General features: G+C 46.4%; 1 long non-coding RNA gene across 2 annotated transcripts in view; it reads left to right on the top strand.

The window, feature by feature from the left end:
- Positions 1-18,686, top strand: part of LOC121076139 — a 41,783-nt gene that overhangs the window by 19,664 nt on the left and 3,433 nt on the right. The window contains exons 8-14 of one of the 2 annotated variants that reach the window (XR_005823346.1): positions 22-527; positions 2,654-2,795; positions 3,438-3,560; positions 4,246-4,314; positions 8,828-8,905; positions 9,066-9,191; positions 15,815-15,957. This is a non-coding gene — a long non-coding RNA (uncharacterized LOC121076139). Of the gene's footprint in view, positions 1-21; positions 528-2,653; positions 2,796-3,437; positions 3,561-4,245; positions 4,315-8,827; positions 8,906-9,065; positions 9,192-15,814; positions 17,409-18,686 lie in introns of those variants that run through there. The other variant, XR_005823345.1, reaches the window with a different exon arrangement.

The following is an 18,686-nucleotide window of genomic DNA, read 5'->3' as shown; positions in this document are numbered from 1 at the left end:
TGTTTACTCTTCTTCCTCCAGGTCTGAACACAGCTCGATGGCAGTTCTCTGCTCGGCCTGCCAAGGCTCCGGCTCCAAACTGCTTCTCGGCATCCTCCACCTTCTTTTTGAAAAGTAACAAAGACATCTGATTTCCTCCCACCCCTTCTCCGTGCGCCCCTCTGCTCCCTCCCTCCCCCTCCCTGGCACTGGGGTTATTTATACAGAATGTGGAAACAATTTGCAGGAAAGCGAACAATGTAACCCAGAGTGAGGGAAGGGAGACAAGTTTAGTGTGCACACTGAGTGGCCTAGAAGCGAGGCGCTGTGCTTTTCGGGTGAGAGGGAGCAGACTGTTTTCCTTTCTTTCTGCTCCCCTCTTTCAGTGTCTCACTGCGTCACTTTGTCTTGCCAGAGCCAGGTCCAAACCAGAGCAACCAGATCTGACTGCGTGATTTGGAGGAAGTTCAGGTTGGATCCCCTCCCTGCACCAGAGCTTGTGCTTAATCCTCTCGGAGGTTTTGCTCTCGGATCATTTCTGCTCCCGGGTTAGCATTAATGAAGAGCATGTGTGCTGAGAGGTCCTGATCCAGGCCCTGAGAGCTACAGCACTGCTGCAGGCACTGTTTTATGCTGGGGTGTTGCACCTAGCTGTTCAGAGGAGTGGTTAGGCTGAATGAGAAGATTCCCCAAGAGTGAACAAGGCAGAAGCTTTGTGCAGAGTGTGATTTCACTCCTCCTCCCCTCGCCCACTAAGGGTGAAGTTTTCAGAGCAGCCCAGCACCTTGTTAGCACAGATGTGAAAGCATCTTTGTAAATCTAGCAGTTTGCTTTGGTGCCCACCACAGAGCTGAGCTCTGCTGGAACTTGGGAACAAAGCACGTGTGCTTCTCAGAGGTGTGGGTGCCCTTTGTCCATGGGTGTAAGCTGAGCCAGCATTTCATCCAGTAGCCTTGAGCAGCTCTGAGGTCTTCAGATCTCCCTCTGCACGGGGCCCAGTTACCATAAAGTGCTTAGATAGAATCCCACTCATCTGTTGAAAAGGGCACGCTAGTGTTGCAGAGGGAAGGAGATGTTCTCCACAGGTTGCACATCTGAGCAGAGCAGCTGCCTTGGCAAGCTCCTCCCTTCCCGGGAGCTCACAGCTTCTTTTCTCAATAGCCTCAAGACTTGGGACGTGATCTGTGCAAGTCGTGCTGAGCTGAGCTGGTGGGGCAGAGTCAGGAAGCTGCCAACTGGGGCATCGTGTTCCTCCCTAAACCAGGCAAATTTCTGACCCTGAACTGGTGGAGTTTGGTGACCCGACAGCACAGGAGGGAGCCATGCACAGAGGGACAATTAGAAGGAACCTGCAGTGGGTTCTTCCTCCGTGAGATCTCACCCTCTCCACCTCCGGTATTTCCTTCTCCTTCTCAGTCTTTGTCCATACACAGTGTGAACTTCCAGTATGTGTGTGTCCTGTAAAATTTGCATCTGCTCTGCCACACGGAGTGGCAAATGTCTCTGTGGGCAAGCTGACCCTTCTAAAACTAGGGACACAGCATGGATACCATCCCAAATGCTGTAGTTGATCCCTTCCTTTAGCCAGTTCTTGGCCCAAATTAGCAAATTTTGGTGAAAAACACAGCACAAGGCAGGAGTGAGGTTATTCTGGTCACCTTTGTTTTCTGATATGACCTCATCAGGGGCAGTTCAGCTCGTCTCTTTGGGGTCTGCTAGTTTTCCTTAACTCTCAGAAGGGCCAGAAGCAGCAATGGTTTCTGTTTTCTCTTCCAAGCCAGGCACCAACATTGTGAAGCCCACATCTGGGAGCAAAGAGTGACTGCCACCTTCTGCTGCTCGCCATCAGCCAAGGCAGTGCCCAGACATCGCAGCGCAGCCCCTCTCCACCATGTGAGCCAGGCGCAGAGGCTGTGGCACAAAGAAACACAGGGTTTGGAGGCATTCACTCTATCTGCACCCGCCTCTGTTAGCACAGCGTGCTCCCCGACCCGTCTGCCTCCCATCCATGCAGCTGCCTCTCACAGAGCATGTGGATGTCTGCAGCAGCCTGCCCAGGCTTGTCACACGGTGTGCTTAGCTGACTAGCAGCGTGCTGGGCTATGGAGAGCGTTTCAGTGCCTTAAGACTCTGAAGAGCCCCCTCTGGTCCCTCCTGCAGCTGTGCTTAGCTCAGGCTCTTAGGAAAGCAGCTCTGTTTTTTAGTGTTGTCTCTGGGCGCTCCACTGAAGGCGGTATGGGCAGACAGGTTTCCAGTCTCTTTGACTCCCAAGGTCCCCCTTTTATCCCTGGAAATGTGGCCTTGAGTTAAACTGCATGGAGAACTGTGAACTAAGCAGCTCACAGCAGCTGTACAGGTTTGGGCAAAGTAGAGTCTTGTACCTCTACCTTGAGAGACTTGAAAATGCAGAGAGCAGCAGTGTAAGTTCAGGAGAACAGTCACTGGAGCACGTGTTTTTCCCTTTCTGGTTTGATTCTAAATGTTTAAATTCTTGTAATTTGGGTCTCTCCTTGGAACGATTGTGGTGCTGAAGCCATCCTTAGCTTTTTGGAATTTCCTTTGTCATCTTGTTCTTGTTTATATTATTTTTAGGACTATTTAGAGGAAAACATATTTGTATTCTTCGTTTCATGCTGCTTGCTTACCACCTGAAATCCTCATCTGCTCTTCGCAGTTCCCAACACAACTGTGAGCAATATCCTGAACAGAGCATTCCAGCTTCAGGTGGAGAAAAGCAACAGAAGCAGATGGGCTTGTAAACAGCAGAGAGCCGGCTGTCCCACAGAGGTCCTTGCAGAACAGAGAGGAGCAGAAGGGTTAGTAAACACTGAGCAACTTTCATTTTCTGGGCAATGTCAATAGCTGAAATGTGATAATCTGGGGAGGGGAGGACAGCGTAGGAACAGCAACTATCATATTTTGGCACAGTCAGCTATTCCCAGCAGAAGCTGTTCATGTCAGAACTTGTAGCAAACTGGAGAATATGGGAAAGGGGGGGGGGGTATGTTTTCCAGCATCAAGGAATTTGTGGGTGAAGGAAACGATTTCTATCAGCCCTTTTACACTAGCATTTTTATCTTGGTTTCTAAAGAAATATCCTACTGTTATGCTGTCATTCTTCCCTTCCCTTGAATTACTTTTGAAAGTGTCAGTCAATCAGAGTGATACGAAATTCCCATGAGTTACCTGAAGGTTTGCAGCTGAGTGGAGGAAAAAAAAAAACAAATTGCCATCCCCATTAGTGGAAGAAGCCCCACATCCGCTGGGAGAAGCAGCAGCAGCCAGCTGGCCGGGCAGCACACGTGTTGCTCCGATCTAGCATGTGCTGCCAGTTGTCCAGCCAAGCACATGGAAGTGAGCTGGAAGCGAGCTGCAACGCTGTAGGGAAGGGCAGGGGGGAAGATGATCTGTGGGATCTGGTTCCCTAATAACTGGGCTTGCGTATTTCTGCTTCTCAGGGAGCCGCGTGTGGCTGCACATGTTCCATTAGCGGAGTGCCGGTGAAGAGAAGCAGGGTGCATCAGCCCCGTGTGGAGGTGTGGGGAGCAGCTCTGTCGGTCCTGCTGCCTCTGCTCTCGCAGGTGTGCCACGGGGATGGTCGCAGGGGAGCTGGGAAGAAAAGCCCGGCGCTGACACAGCCTGTCAGGGCCTCCAGCCCAGGTGATGACAAACCTCCGAGTGCTTCTAGCTGCCCCCGAGAAGCAGCACATGAACTGTTTCCTGAAGGAATACAGATCCCTGGCTGCATAAAGGCTGGTTTTCCTTGTCCTTCGCTCACCCTGTGTGTAATAGAGCGTAGGAGTGATGCAATCAGGCATACTTCTTCCCTGTTAGAGGGCTGGGGACTCCTTCTGTCTTTACTTTTCTTTCATGCTTGGGCAGGACCCTCTTTCCTGTCATTTCTGGCTGCTCTTTGCTTACCGATGAACCCTGGGGGGTTCAGTTGCTTAGTTTAGAGCCAGGAAATGAATGAAGAAGGGCAGGAGAAGAAAGAAAACAGAATAAGGAGGCTTACTTCCATAGTTTATTGGGCCCAGAGAGATTTCTGTAAACCACATGGTATCAGGTGTAAAAGAAATGAAAGATGATAACCAACGTGGAAGAATGGAGCAGCCCAAACCTCCCACAGCCCGGTGAGTCTCCAGAAATGTTGTCAGGGCTTAAACAGCAATTTACTGTAGCTGCAGGCAAAGAGCATCCCTTCCACCTTGTTCGTGTCAAGAAGAGGTCCTGATTCATGGGATCTGTTTTTATTTCCTCTGACAGGGAGACTACTGTGGATCCTGAGGAGTCTAGCAGTCACCAAGATAAGAGACTTGTGAAAGATGGTTCCAGGTGAGGATTTTAGAGAGATCTGTGTTTGATTTAAGGTTGAAGAGTTGATATTTCTATTGTTGGTGGGGATTGGGAGGGGAGATTACCAAGTCCCCAAGTCTTAATGTAAAATGCTTAGAATCTGGAACAGATTGCCAAAAAGACACTTAGGGATGACTAAATGCACAAAGCAGCTTGAATACCCCTACCACCAGATATCATCCAGTCCAGGATAAAACCTCTGAAATGGGCAGCACTTATATAAAGTACATGTCTGGGGACTCAAAATACAAGAAAACAGTATCTGAGGAGGAGGAGATAACACTTTCTTCTCTGTTTCCTAGGAAGGAAGGAGAAAATGCCAAGTTACTTTTTTTTTTTTTTTTTTTTTTTTTTTTTACTGACAATGGACAGGAGTGGACAGCTCAGGATTTTTTTTCTGAGCTGGACAAGAACCACTGCAGGTTAAGGTGATCCCCGTAACCCGACACAGTGGGCTCACTTCATCCTGCCACAAGTGGTTCTGGCATTTCTAGCGAGATTTGCAATTCTAAGAAGTAACCTCAGAGGTTAATTGAAGTCTGAAAATAAGTTTGTTTGGTAGATAGGCTAGAGGGGTTTAATTACATGTTTAGATCTGTGTTACTTTAACCATAAATTTTACCTGGGAAAGGAAACTGTGGTATTGGGAACAACAGCTTCAAGCAGTTTGTATTTGGAGATGGAAAATCATGGGGACTGGCAGATGGAAATGAGCTCTGAATTAAAGGAATCTCTTTGTTTGTTTTGGGCCCAAAATAACTGGACTATGTGTAAGGCCTGCTTTTCTGAGGATGGGTGCTCAGCAGTTTGGTGACAGGCTGTCAGAAGGAAGCTATCTGAAATGCAGGCTATACACGTCTGGATTCTTTTTGCCTTCTTTCTCTTTTCTGCCTGGTATGTCATATTCTCCATGCAGTTTTCCAGATCAGAGTTACTCTTCCAGTTGTTCCCCTTTGCCTCCTACTGAGTCAGTTCCTTTATTTTCTACCATTATTTGTGCTGTAGTCACTCCCAGAATCTGGGCAATCTTCCTCAGAAGTCTCCTTGTCTCCCAAGCTCACCGCCAACTCTCCCACTAAAGCTTTTCTTTCTTTGTTCTGCAGAAGACGAAAAGGCCAGGAAAGTGTGCCGTGACACCCATTCAGGTGCCATTGCCCTGTAATTCTTCACAAACTCGATACAAACGTATAGTCACTGAGAAGTGCTACAGTGAGATGTGTAAAGGCTGAATTGGTTTTAGCACATGAAAGGGAAGCAAGTGCTGTGGCCTGGTATCAGGCACCGAGTTCTGGTTTTGGTTTGGACACTGACTCACTCCCTGAGCTTGGGGAAATCGTTTCCCTTCTCTGTGCACCTGTTTCCACTCCCCACCTCTAATTGTCTGTCTGGTTAGGCTGTGAGCTCTTCAGGACACAGCCCATCTCTCGCTATGTGCAAGCACAACGCCTTGGCACAATGGAGCCTTGTCTTGGTTGGGGCCTTAGGTGTTAAAGTAGTACAAACAAGAATAAAAGGTATGCCTAGACGAGACAGCACGGCAAGCTTCCCAGACATGCTGCCCTGCAAGCATGTTTGAAACCCGATGTGCTGGGAGCTGTCTCTGTTCCCAGCTCTCGGCTTCTCTCAGCCAGCCAACAAGGCATTAACCAGTTCCAGTTACAATGGGGAGGTGAACAGGCATGGTCCCTGTTCCCCTGGGAGCCATGGGTGAAATCACTAAGCCCATTTTGCAAACTCAAGCAGCGCCCGATAGGAACCCGCATCCCGTGCAGCCACGGACCTGCCTGGAGCTTCGCCACCTCCCTGCAGGTGAAAAGCTCCGCATGCCAGCCCGAGCTCATCTCGCCCCATTCGCAGCCCGAGTCAGCTCCAATTTGCCAGCGGAGAAGTGAGCAGGAACATTTTCTCCTTTCCTTCCTCGTCTGAGGAGCTGCGTGCATGTCTCAGGCTTTTCTTCTTGCCTTTCTGCTTCTGCATAGCCCCTTCCTCCAGTGGCTTGTTCGTTCCCAGTGCTCCACCCCATCTTTTGCTTTCCTCCCTGGTTTGAGACAGCATCTCGCTGGTCCTGCCTCACACTCGGCGAAGGGGTATTAGATGGATTCCCCACAGAGTATAAATTGAATGGAGAGAAGTGGCTGGTTTCCCAGCAATAATTTATCTGATTAAAAAAACACTCCCCGAACAACCCCCTCCTCTGCCGGCCCTACACCCCCTCCAAAAAGAAGACTGGCACTCAGGCTAGTGTTACAACTGCATTATTCAAATCGCTGGAAGGGGGATTTAGATGGGAAAATGACTGTCAAAAGATGGCTCTCTGGGGAAAAAAGCAGGAGCTCTGAAATTTGGATCATGGGTTGGTGTATGGAGGAGGCAGAGAGAGTAAATAATTCTGAGTCAAGTACCTCTGTGCTTTATAGCTCTGCCCTCATCTAACAAATATTTTACAGATAGGCACAGATGCATCTGCTCACACACGTGTCCCTGCACACACCTCTCATAGAAGAAGCCATCAGCAGCAACTCCGGGGCAAAGCAAGCTGCTCCTCCTGGTCCATTTTTTGCCTTGATTCAGGGCTCATTCCAAATAAAAGAAGAAATCCACTTCACAAAATGTGCGTCTCCTTGTTTGTTACCCGTGCAGGTTTTATTCCTTTCAAATCAGCGTTATCCAAGGCTGGTAATTTTCTCCTCCTGCTGAAGCCAGCGTTCCTTTCCTCACATAGGTGGTTGTAACTGGGGAGCAGAGGAGTCACCCTGCCACCCCTTTTCAGCACAGAACCGCAGTGTAGCTGACCTCAACTACGTCTTCCCGGCCTGTCTGCATTTCGCTGTTGCCTTTTTCTTTGAGGGAGAGAGGCAGGTATTTTATATTTCGTACTGCTTTCACAGTACGGAGTGATTTATAACAGGAGCTACCTTATTAATGTCAAGGGCAGAATTGCTACCGACATTCAAGCTGCAAGAGCGTATGAAAATCATTTAGTTAGCTGTGGCACAATCCCAGCACCGAGGGCTGTTAGCTGATGTACATTCCTCTCTGTGCTCGCGGCCTTGGCCGAGCCTGCCTGATGATTTCAGGGCAGTGGGTGAAACATGAACGGGCCCATTCTGAGCTGCAGCTTTGCAACCACGGAGCAACCTTAAGCCAGTCACCAGGGCTCAGGTTTCCTTGATTTTTGACAGGAGTACTACGCAGACAAAACCTCTCTGCTCCTTCTGGAGGATTTACACTGCCACAAGTCTTCATTTTTTCCAGATGTTTTACCTAATAAATCAAGGAGTCTCATCAGAGGATTCGAATCCAAAAGCTGTTACCATGACTTCAAAGGCGTAGACTGGAGTGGAAAGAAGCAGTACAGACATTTTATACCAGGCTGTAGTCACCGATCATGAATATACACTTTGGTTCCAGGATTCTTCTATGGATACCAAAACTCCACTGTGATTAAATATAATGGTACTGCTCTCCTTCAGCCAGCCTTTGCTGAAAAGGAATTCAGCTGAGGCACCCGCAGGCTGCGTGGCTGGCAGAAGTGGTGCGCAGTGACACAGGGTGCGGCTGGTCCAGGTGAGCTCTGCCAGCCCCCATCCAAGATCAGGGACAGTTCACTCGTGTTTGAACTCTCTCTGGCCTCTCAGGTCAATATATGGCTGTGTGTTTTCTGTCAATGCTAATTTAAACTATTTTCATGTAAAGGGTTCAGACTTCATATTCTTCAGATGTTTGGGAGAGAAGAAGATAAAAAGATTGCATGGCTGCAAAATACGACTGTGATTATTCAGGCCAGTTTGTTTCTTGAGCAAGAATGTAACTATTTTTTTTAATATAGCGAACCCTTCCTTTTTACAATGGTGTCTTTTTACATAGTGTCATTTTCTTTCACTGTTACATTTCTAAAGATAAATGCTCCAGCATTTGAGAAACTGTAGCATTTGTGTTTCTAATTACTTGATAGCACAGTGTACTGCAGGATAGTGTAACGGAGAAAAGCAGCTGAAAAAAGAAGGAATGTTCCTGCAGTAGGTCAACTGAAGACCTAAGAGACTGCAGTTTGGTTCCCTGCTTTCTCAGAGAGCTCTGGCATAACTCCAGCGGGTACTTGCTGCAGGTGACGTGAGCAGAGCACTTGGGTTGTGGTACCTGAGGATTCTGTTACTTGAATAAGTTGTCACCAAGGGGCTACACTAATCCCTGTCTTGTGCTGGTAGTGTGTTAAAAGCATGCAGAGGGCTCTTAGTGCAAACCAGATGTGTGGTAAACTGCTTGTGGGTCAAATCTCTAAGGGAATCAGGGACTGTAGTACCTAGAGTGCTATGAAAAGACTGTGCAGCCCCCAGTAAACACTATAATTATGTAAAACTGACTTGGGACCTGAATTTACTCCAATTAGACCTTCTTTTATGTGTCCCAGGCAGCAGTAAGCAAGAGGGCGTTTGGTCGTTCAATATCCTTAAACCAGATCTTTAAAAAATCCCCTGTGGTTGCCCAGCAGGTTTTCATAGAGGATGTTTCAGTGAAGGGGACGTTCTGCTGCATTCTGGTGGAGGGCTGTCAGAGCAGGCAGAGCCAGGTACGTATCTCCTAAAAGCAAGTTCAGATTAAAAAAACAAAAATAAAAACCCCAAAAAAACAACTCATCTAAATGTTAATAATAAAATTACATTTATCCTGATACAGTTTGTTCCTGCCACAGACTTCAGAAAAATTGCTGCTTATCTTCCCTCCCCCAGGATGCTAAAGCCCAGCACCACAAACTGACATGACTGCCTGGGATTGGTGACATCTAGAGTGATACGTGTTGGATCATCAGAAGAGAGTGGGAGCAGCACATCTTGGCTTCGGGAACCTAAAAATAGGTACTATCATTTCTGAGCTGAAGCCTCCCTCCTCTTTCCCCACCCAGCCCTGCCTGTTTGGCACATGCAACACATAATCGCAGTGTTCACTGTGTACCAAAGAAAAGCCACATTCCTAAAACAAGCAGTGCGTTAAGTAGTGGACACACTTTGGTGGCAGGGTATGTTACAGCATGGCTCCTAAGTTAGTATCAGTGACAATGGTTTGCAGATTTTCTGTTGGCAATGGGTCTAGGAAAGGATACAGCTCGTCTGCTGCATTTCCATGTGGAAAAGCATCAGCAATGTTCAGAGATGCGCCATAAAATAGGGAGCTTGAATTCCTTTCACTGGACAGCTGCTCGGATACTTGTAATTGAGTGATTGAGTGATGAATGTAGCACATTTGATTTTCCTCTGGATCTTTTCTCTCTTTATTGTGCAGCTCTGTGAATCTCAGTCATGCTTTCACCTTTTTTTTTTTTAAAGTCTACTCTCTGGAGTAGGTATTTGTCAGCTTCTGCCAAACCCCAATAAGCTATTTCATTTCAAAAAAACAGTTATTCAGGAAGGGTGAAGTTTGATTCACAAAGATAACTCTCTTTGAAGATGTCTGCTCCTTTGGTAGTGACTGATTTAAATGGGTTCCATTTCAGTATGCCTGTTATGCTGTTCTCAAGGCCACACAAAGGAGGAGGAATGGTGTGAGGCCATATAAATCAGGGTTTGTTATAGTGAAGTCAAACACAACTGCACCATGGGGTGTTAATAGTGAGCAGGCAAGAAGTCAAAAGCAAGTCAGAACCAACTAACAAAAGCCACAAAGCTAATCTGTCTGGTTCTTGATGCTTCCCAAAAGTGCAGCGTCTGCATGCTCACGTTCTGTTCTAGAAGGAGCTTGGGGTGTTAGACTGATCCATATCACCTTTTCAAAGTGCTCCAGTAATTGGGTGAGTATGTTTGGTGTAACATCTTTGGCTCTCAATTTCTCCCATCGGGGAAGATCTAAAAATGAAGCTACGTGAGCACATTGCTAGGCCAAGTCTTCTCATACTTACTAGCACCAGGCTCACTCCACTGAATGAGCTCAGCTGAAACGTTGGTGAGGACGAGCAGGCCGCTGAACACATGGTAAGGGACCTGCTGGACTGCACTTCCTTTGAATAGTGCATTGTTGTGTGGAGGAAGAAATCTGCCAGTCTTTGCGCATGCAAATAAGAGTTTCCTCCTTTCCGAGCAGTGCTTTGTGGGCAGAGTGGAGGGCAACCAAGAAAATTTAACTAGATGGAGAGGTATAAAAAACCTTCTAGCGCACAGCTGAAGTGAAGGCTCTCAAGCAGTGTTTCCTGTATGCTTGAGGACAGAGATATCACACGCACCAGCCCCTTTCTTTAGAAAGCTTTGTCTTTGACACGGCTGCTGCCATAGGCCCAGTGTTGCATCTCATAGTCAGGTCCTCACAGAACGGGATTTCTGCCCTGGGCCTTACTCTCCAGAGCAATGGTCCTGGTGACCTCTCCTTACATGCAGATCATTTATGTGTAGGTTCATTGCGGGTTAAATCCTGAGGCTTTTACTCCACTGAGTTCCTCTTGAAGCCCATGAGAAGTGCTGGAATAAGAAGTGGATGAGGATCTTGGTGCACAGCCTTTGGCGAAAGTGCCAGTGCATGTGTGTTTCCCTCTTCCTCAGTCCCATAGTATAGGAGCACTTCAGGTATTTGGAAGTCTCCCTTCACTCTTTCCTTCACCTGCTCTTGCTAAGACTCAGGGCTGCGTGCTGGACCACGAAGCTGGAAGGCAGGTGTGGAGCTCACTTGGCACCGCCACACATGGAGCGTATGTGGGGGCACATCTTTCTCTTCCAGAATGGCTGTGCCATCTCTGCAGTGTCCCAGATACCTCATAGCCCAGAAGAGAAACTGTGCCCCAACCTCCTGAAAAGTACTGAGCTGTCAAGCCAAAAAGGAGCTGTTAGTGCTTTAAAATGGGCCACGAGGCTTCCTTCTTACAGACAGAATTCAAGACAGTGGAAAGTTTGAGGGATTGAATGTAGCTTGTGGGCCGGGATCGTGTATGATCGCATGAGTCCATTGGACAGACTGCAGACACGTGCATGCACATGTGCCTGCAAGCACATACCACTGTGGTTTCTGTATTAGTTTTTGTTATTTCTCAATATTCCCTTTAATATTTAATGTATTTATACTGGTTGCTGGCAATTACAGCAGTGAGAGTGCTGACTCCGGTGTCCCTCTGGGACATGACATTGGCTTGGGACAGCACAATGCTTTCCTGTGGGTCTGCGAAAAATGTTCTGTCCTCTACCCACCAACCCCGAGAACATTCCTGGCTCCTCTGATAATGTCCTTAACTGCAGCACTGACATAAAGAATTTCATGTAGAGGAGCGACCTGACACTTGCAAACTTTCTTTATTTTCCAGGAGTTCTGGGTCTCTAGAGCCTATTTGTTGTAGCTCTTCCCAGCAAGAAGGACTTCAGCTGTCTCAGTCCCGTACCTACAGTGTCCCTCCATTCCACAGATCATTTTTTTTTGGAAAAAAATGCATTTGGCAAGACTAGCAAGGAGGGAACGAGAGTGCAGACCAGGACAGTCTGGCATAACTGTGGTGCCCTGACACAGTTCTTTTGGAAGACAGAAACTGAAACAGGAAAGGGAGAGTCCTGGTAGGGAGCAAGAGCTGGGTGAAGTCCAGGAAGGAACAACATAGGGTGCTGCAGGTCACAGCTGAGCGGAGCTGACAGATCTGGAAAGGGTGACACAGGAACGTGCTTTGGCTAAGGTGCAAGGGTGCAGTTTGGATCCGTGGAGGTGGTGCGTTGGTGACTGCAACGGCCATGGGGAAATGATGGGTCAGGAAGGGCTGAAGTCCTTCAGCTGGAGAGTGCCAGGTATTGGCCAGCGGTGTTCACGTCTCCCTTTAAAATCAGGTCAAGCAGAGTCCAGATTTCTCCTGCTAAGCAGAACAGCTGTATTTAGGAAGCCGCGGCTCTCACACAGCCAGTCTGTCTGTGGAAGCTGGGAGCGCTGGAGGGCAGAGGAGGGGACGCACTCAGACACAATCCGTGTGCACACAGGTACCCTCCAGCTTGATGCACAAAGCTGGATTTTGCCTTTGTGAACATTTGCCAATTATAACATATCATGTGCGTCAATAGTGCCTCTAACTTGCCTTAATACCTTTTTATGAGAATAAAATTTGTTCTTATATGGTGCTTTTCATGCTTGAGGCAGTTCAAAGCACTTCGCTAAGCACAGTAATGAGTTAGATCTGGGGAGCGCAGTGATTGTGTAGGCAAATACAGGGACTATTATGTGCTCTGCAATAATTCACAGAGCCGCCTATGCTAGAAACTGTTTTATTTATTGAAGGGAGGAATGTTGGCTGGATCTCATGGTTGTCCTCTGGAAGATTTTAATGATCTTTAGCTTCCATACAGAAAGGCACCTCTGAGAAACTGGAGCCAAGAGACCTGGCTTGAGGAATGCCACATCCAGTGCTGCAGCTCCTGTGTCAGCTGAGGTGAGGGGCCCAAGTTCAGTTGCAGCCCTTGAACCTGAGATATACCTTTCTCAAGCATATTACATCTCTCTGAATCCTAGCAGTACCCTCAGGCTGTCTCTGTTACTTGATGTCCTCTTTTAGCTTACATTTAGTTATAAAATAAATGTGGTTTTTTTTGAGCAGGACCTTCCACCCCTAGGTCCTGAAGAAGGATTGCTGAGTTTAACAAAGACCTTGTGAAACACCATGGAAGTATTGTAGTTCTCCACAGGAGTAAAGGGAGATTTAAAGCTAGATCCAAACATCTGAAGTGAAATTTGCACAGAATTTAGGCACATAAGTCCAAAGTCATGATCCTGAAAAACCTGCTCTCAGCGCTGCATGCTACAGGGGCTGTCTATACATGGCAGACTCTTCACTGTCAGCATTTTAACTTCTTCCCCTGCACCAGACAGACCTTTCCTGGTGACTTACTGGCCAAACTGTTTATAGGATTTCTCCCTAAAGTGTTTGGGTCAAAATGAAGTGGTCTGATGGAGGAGGGCAGTAGCTGCTTCCACTGTCCTGGCTGTTTGTGGTGGTAGTCGTTCCAGGTCCAGGGGGCTCTGGATGTGTCTCGCAGGTACTGTTATATTTTTTCTGCACTGTATGGGTGATGATGCAGCACATGTTCTCAGTGCCCATGCTGGGGGAAGGACACCAGGTCTTCGTGACTGCGTTCTACAGGGGAAGAGACGGCATGGGGTATGGAGGCTGCTCCCTCTGCTCCCTCTCTCTGGAGAGGTTTGCCATAGGGTGGCTTGGAGGAGAGCTTTATCCCAGAAACCCTGTGCATGACTGCAGAAGATCACATGCAATCCAATCCTCAAAGTAAATTCATGTATTTTTACATTTTCTAGAAGAAAGCCCCAGGAACCCTACCTAGCACATTGCCCTGAGCTTTTGTGGGCGTATGCTGGTGGCTGGGGAGCCCTTTCTGCTAGGTGGGCCTTGATGTTGGAAAATGTGCATTACCAGCTTCTGCAGTGTTTCTCCAAAGGGAGCCAGCTTTTTCTTACTGCTGTATGATTACAGAAGCCTAATTAAGAGAGCAAGAGAAGTCAAACAGGAAGATGCTTCCCTCTAGGTGCTGTCTCAGCATACACATCTTCAGAGGCTCATTGCTTACACAGCGAACTGGCCTGTGCAGCTTCATGCTTTTGGGCTGTTTGAGTGTATTCAGCCTACCAGAGCGTTTGCCATCATGGTGTTTGGTGTCTCCTTTGTACACTGCCTCAGTATTACACAGCAGAACAGTTTAAGACAGTTTCTTCGGCCTTTGTGATACCAGGAAGCATCCTGTGTTCAAGGACAGCCTTGAGACTCCTCCTGAAGCTCCTATGAGGCCACTTACACTGCACCTCCTGTGAACAAAGAGGATTTGCATGACTTTTCACATCTCCCGCCTGCCCAGTGATTTGTGGGTTAACTGTGAATAACAGTCATTACCTCTCTGGAGCTCAGGGCACCAAGGGTTTCAGACTGCACTGCAGACAGGGCAACCCTGCTGACATGAATGGAGCTGGTCAATTGGGAATGTAAACAGAGTCTGACTTATTATTGAATTAACTTCCTAGCAATCGTAGGGTTAGGATAGAAAGGTATCACTTCAGGCTACTCTGGAATGGGACGAGAGCTAGTAGCTTGAATTGTCCAGAGCAAAACTACACCCGGCTCAGACTGTAAGTAAAGACTAATAATATCTCTAATTGAAACCAGACAAAACATTCGAGCAGTCAGCCTACAAGTGCTTCACAAAAAGTGGAAAGCAAATGCTTTTTGTATAAGCATTAATCTTTATGCCTCACTGGGGTCATAAGCGCTAGTAAGAGTGCAAGGAGAGAATTCAGCTTGGTCAGCACTGGTCTGTAAAGATCTATGTCCAGTTTTGCACTTAGTTCTGTTTATCTGGGGCTATTAATTAGCTGCTTTCAGTTTCCCTGTGAGGATCTGTATGTTAGATCTAGGGAATGCTCTTGCACATAAAGATATGTCATTGATTGCTTGGGCAGCTAAATTGGGTAGACAGTTCACTGCTCAAAGGTATCTTAACTTTGCATCCTTTTCTGCTAGGGCAGGAATACTGGGGATGACTTCAATCTTTTTGTAATCTCCTTGTACACATTGCTTTTCTAATTTCATGCCTAGGTATGGCATTTCCATTACAAAGGAGTTTTGTTGGTTGAGCTCTGCTGGTCTGGGTCTTTCAAAAGCTGATCAGAGCCTTTGGTCATGTGCTTCTACTCTTTTGCCGCAGAACAAAACATCATCTACACAGATCCTAGGCTATCAAAGCCCATGAAACAGTTCAAGTGCCAAACACAACCCAAATGGCTGCCTGAGAAAATTATGTCTCCCATAGGGGCTGTTGAATATGCACAAATGTATGCTCTGTTTTCCTAACGTGTCTGTCAGAACCCTGCTGATGCCTCCAGCAGAGAAAAATATTTGGCAGAGTCCATTTCCCCCCAAACTTTACTCCTTGCAGGAAACAGAAAATGATTTTTTTCCTATGTATTTATTTGTGCTTAACTGTAATCACAAAAGGTTATATTTTTCCCCTTTCTCTGGTGACCCACGAGTGTCCACTTGCTGTCAGTTCTGCATTTCCTCTTATCTTTCACAGAGCTGTGAGCCTTTTCACCCTTTCCTCTAATGTCTGCTGTATTCCACATGAGAATTTTACGTAGGATGTGAGCTTTATGATGGGTGGGCTCTATTTAGGTTTATTCAGCATCCTGTGCAGGCTTCCCTGTTTAAAAAAAACAAACTCACTATTGTTCAGGTGCTCTGATGAAGGTGTTTTTCTAATGTAAACAAGGCTTCTCAACACAGCTATATATACTAATTTTTCAGGCTATCTCTTTTGGTGTCTGTTGGTTCCCCATACATTTAACACTGGATTCATTTAGTTAAAAGATCTCTTCTGTAAGTGCTGACTTTGGGCAGTTTCACTCACTTCTGACCATTTTCAGGAGTCTGCTTGTAGCTTTTCTTTTAGAGCTAATTACCGCTGTTCCTAGCACTGCGTAAGTTGGTGCACAACTTATAATTAATTAATATCCCTTTATCTTTCAGGCTGTGGATTCCTCACCTGTGTCACCCTACCCACTCTGGGACCATGAAGTACTCCAAATGGGGATTTTGTCCACGCTGACTGCTGAATTGGCATTCACATGTTCTTGGTGTTATCACTTGAGTTCCCCTTTCTTTTTCCAAAGGTGGGGACTGGTTTCTGTTGCTCACCCCACTGCCCTGTTCCATTGCCTGTGTTTTTTTGCAAACTGCTTCTGAATGCTGCAGACCTTTATCCTACTCTGCTCTGTTGCAGACTTTCAGATTATTGGACCTGCCTTCTCTCAGTCAGCATTAGAGTAGACACAGAGACTTTCCAGTGCTGTTTTAACAGATTGGTTCACTAACCTCAGACCCACGGTTTGAAAGGTGGTCTCCAAGTCAGCTGCTGGCAGTGCAATAGATCCAGTACTGGACTTACTGTTGCTCATGGTAATTGTGAGTCAAAAATCTACTTTGGAGCGGTTTGTTCCAAAACCCAGTCAGGATCTGGTCTATTATTTGAGTTCAGTTTGTCATTCAACAGTGTAAATACATTATCCATGTTAGAGAATCATAGATCTTTCTGTGCTCAGTCCTTCTTTATATACATCAAATCTGTTATTTTTAGGTGAAGTGCAAGATTTCTTACATATGTCACGTCTAAAACAGTCCGTATTGTTCACCTGCATCAGATGAAAATCAGAAAAGCCTTTCCTGCGTCCCAGCTGGCTGGAGCCAGGAACAAGACTAACTTCTTCATCTGCCTGGTTTGGAAATTGCTCACAGTGAGGAATTTGCCTCACACAGTGTTGGAGTTCTCACTGCTCGCTTCCTGCAGCAGGAGCCTGGGCACAGCATGTGCTTCTTCAGGAGTCTTCTGGGGGCACTGTATCCCCATGGGGTATTACATTTGTCAGAAACTGTATGCAACACTTTAAAAAAAAAAAAAGAGAGAGGGAGAGAATAAGAGACTGGGAGTTCTATGTGAGTCTTTTTTTTTCCTGATATTTTTCTTCGGTATATTTTTGCAGCTTTATTTTTAAGCTAAGGATTACACATGAGCTCTGCTCTTTAGTAAAGACACACATTAACACCAGTAGTAGCAGTAAACATCAAAAGTGTGTCAGTAATACTGTGTCTTCTCCTACGCTGTCTTCTCCAAAAGTAACACTTCCTAGAATGACCTGGCAGCAGGAGAAGTATTGGCTCACGGCAGATATCGTGACGACAACCCCAGAATGACCAGGTGACTGTTACCTGCTATCTTGTGAGTGGCTCGAGGTCAGAAGGAAAAAGCTGGACTACCATTTGATAGGGTGGCTTAGACAAAACTAACAGATCGTGAAGCAAGCAGCAGCCTGAAAGAAGGCTTTGGAGGCAGATTGCAGCCATTTGGGGCTAGAAAAACATTAGATTTGTGAGAAAGCTTTTCTTCCTCTGTCAAATATATCTTATTTGTTACCTGCCTCAGAGGGCTCACATCTGAAAAATGCCATTTCTTTTCTTCCTGGAATGTAAATGTTCATTCTAGATGGTATAGGCATAAACCTCAATTTCTCTTCAGCCCTCAATGGAGGTTTTTGAATGTGGAATGAGAGTCTTTTTGAGAAATGGATTTCTTGGTGAATAAAGCACTTCTGTACTTTCAGAAATGAAGGGTGCTTCTGATAGCCTTCACTTCTTTCTCTACTGTTTCTCCTTTTTTAGCAATGTGAGTTTGTTCCAAACATCTGAGTTCTCACTGGTCTTTGGTAGTGATCCTTTTTAGCTGAATGCCTTTGTGAGTGTGAAGGCATTTTGCTTTTACACAAAATGTATGCCACCTGCATAGCGTAAGAATATTTTCCTCCGAGGCTACCTTGCCAACACGTACCTCACACTACCCTGAAGGAGGACATGCCATTTCAACCCTTGGTCCTTCTCAGAGCATCCTCCCTCCCAAAAATGTCTGTCAGTGGAGGGGGAAGTAGGTGGTGCGACAGCCTAGGCAACATTTTCTTACAGTGTGGTGCTACCTGCTTGCTAGGAAGTGGCTTAGCACCTTCACCTCTTCTGGAGCAAGGCATGTGACTGCCAATGGGCAGTGATTTTCCAAAACCACTGATCTCTGTTGGTATGAACTAGTAACCTCATTTAGTTTTCTGCAGTTCCCACTGCTCCCTTTAAGTGTTTCTGAATGTCTTTGTGTCTCTCTTGGACACAAAGTCACATTCTGACCTCTTTGAAACTCATTTCATATTTCTTAGAATCAATAGACTTCAAATGCAGTAGCAGAAATACCAACTAGTCAATAAGTGCAGTCAAGTTATGTTAGAAGTAAAAGCAATGTGTTGTAAAGGCAACATTTTCCTAAGGAACTGCTATTCGGGCATATTTGTTGTTTCAATTAGTCTGATTTAGTGGCTCAGTCAGGGGGCTGCAGCCTGTAGCACTCAGACTGTAATTTGATTTCTAAAGCTGCTGTTCAGGTACTAAGGAAATAAAAGTGTGTGGTAAAACCACATTGTGACAGCAGACGTACAGCCCCTGATGTGCTTAACGTGCTGCGGATCTGTCAGGAAGGTACAAGGGTTCATGGCACGATCACCCGTATTTCGTACCCCGTCAGAGTTGCATGTTTTGCTCTCCTGGCTTTGATCACTGGTCCCCTGGGAGGAGCATGGAGCAGTGGCAGAATGGTGGTGTTTTTCCAGAACTGTTGCCCTGAAGGGATATTTAAACGAAAAAAGAAAGTAAAATTAACGTGTGTGAAAAGTGCCAGATTGACAGCCTTAGCAAGTAAAACACTTTACCTATTTGAAGGCTACCCACGTTTTATCTGCTCGAGCTGTCAGTGCAGTACCACTCCTTAGCGTGAAATGTATTCTTTTCTTTTTTTTTTTAAGCTGTCCCT

This window comes from Cygnus olor, chromosome 11 (genome assembly GCF_009769625.2).
Source record: "Cygnus olor isolate bCygOlo1 chromosome 11, bCygOlo1.pri.v2, whole genome shotgun sequence".
Lineage (NCBI taxonomy): Eukaryota > Metazoa > Chordata > Aves > Anseriformes > Anatidae > Cygnus > Cygnus olor.
The sequence above is the reverse complement of the archived record's forward strand: the minus strand, read 5'-3'. Positions and strand labels throughout refer to the sequence as shown.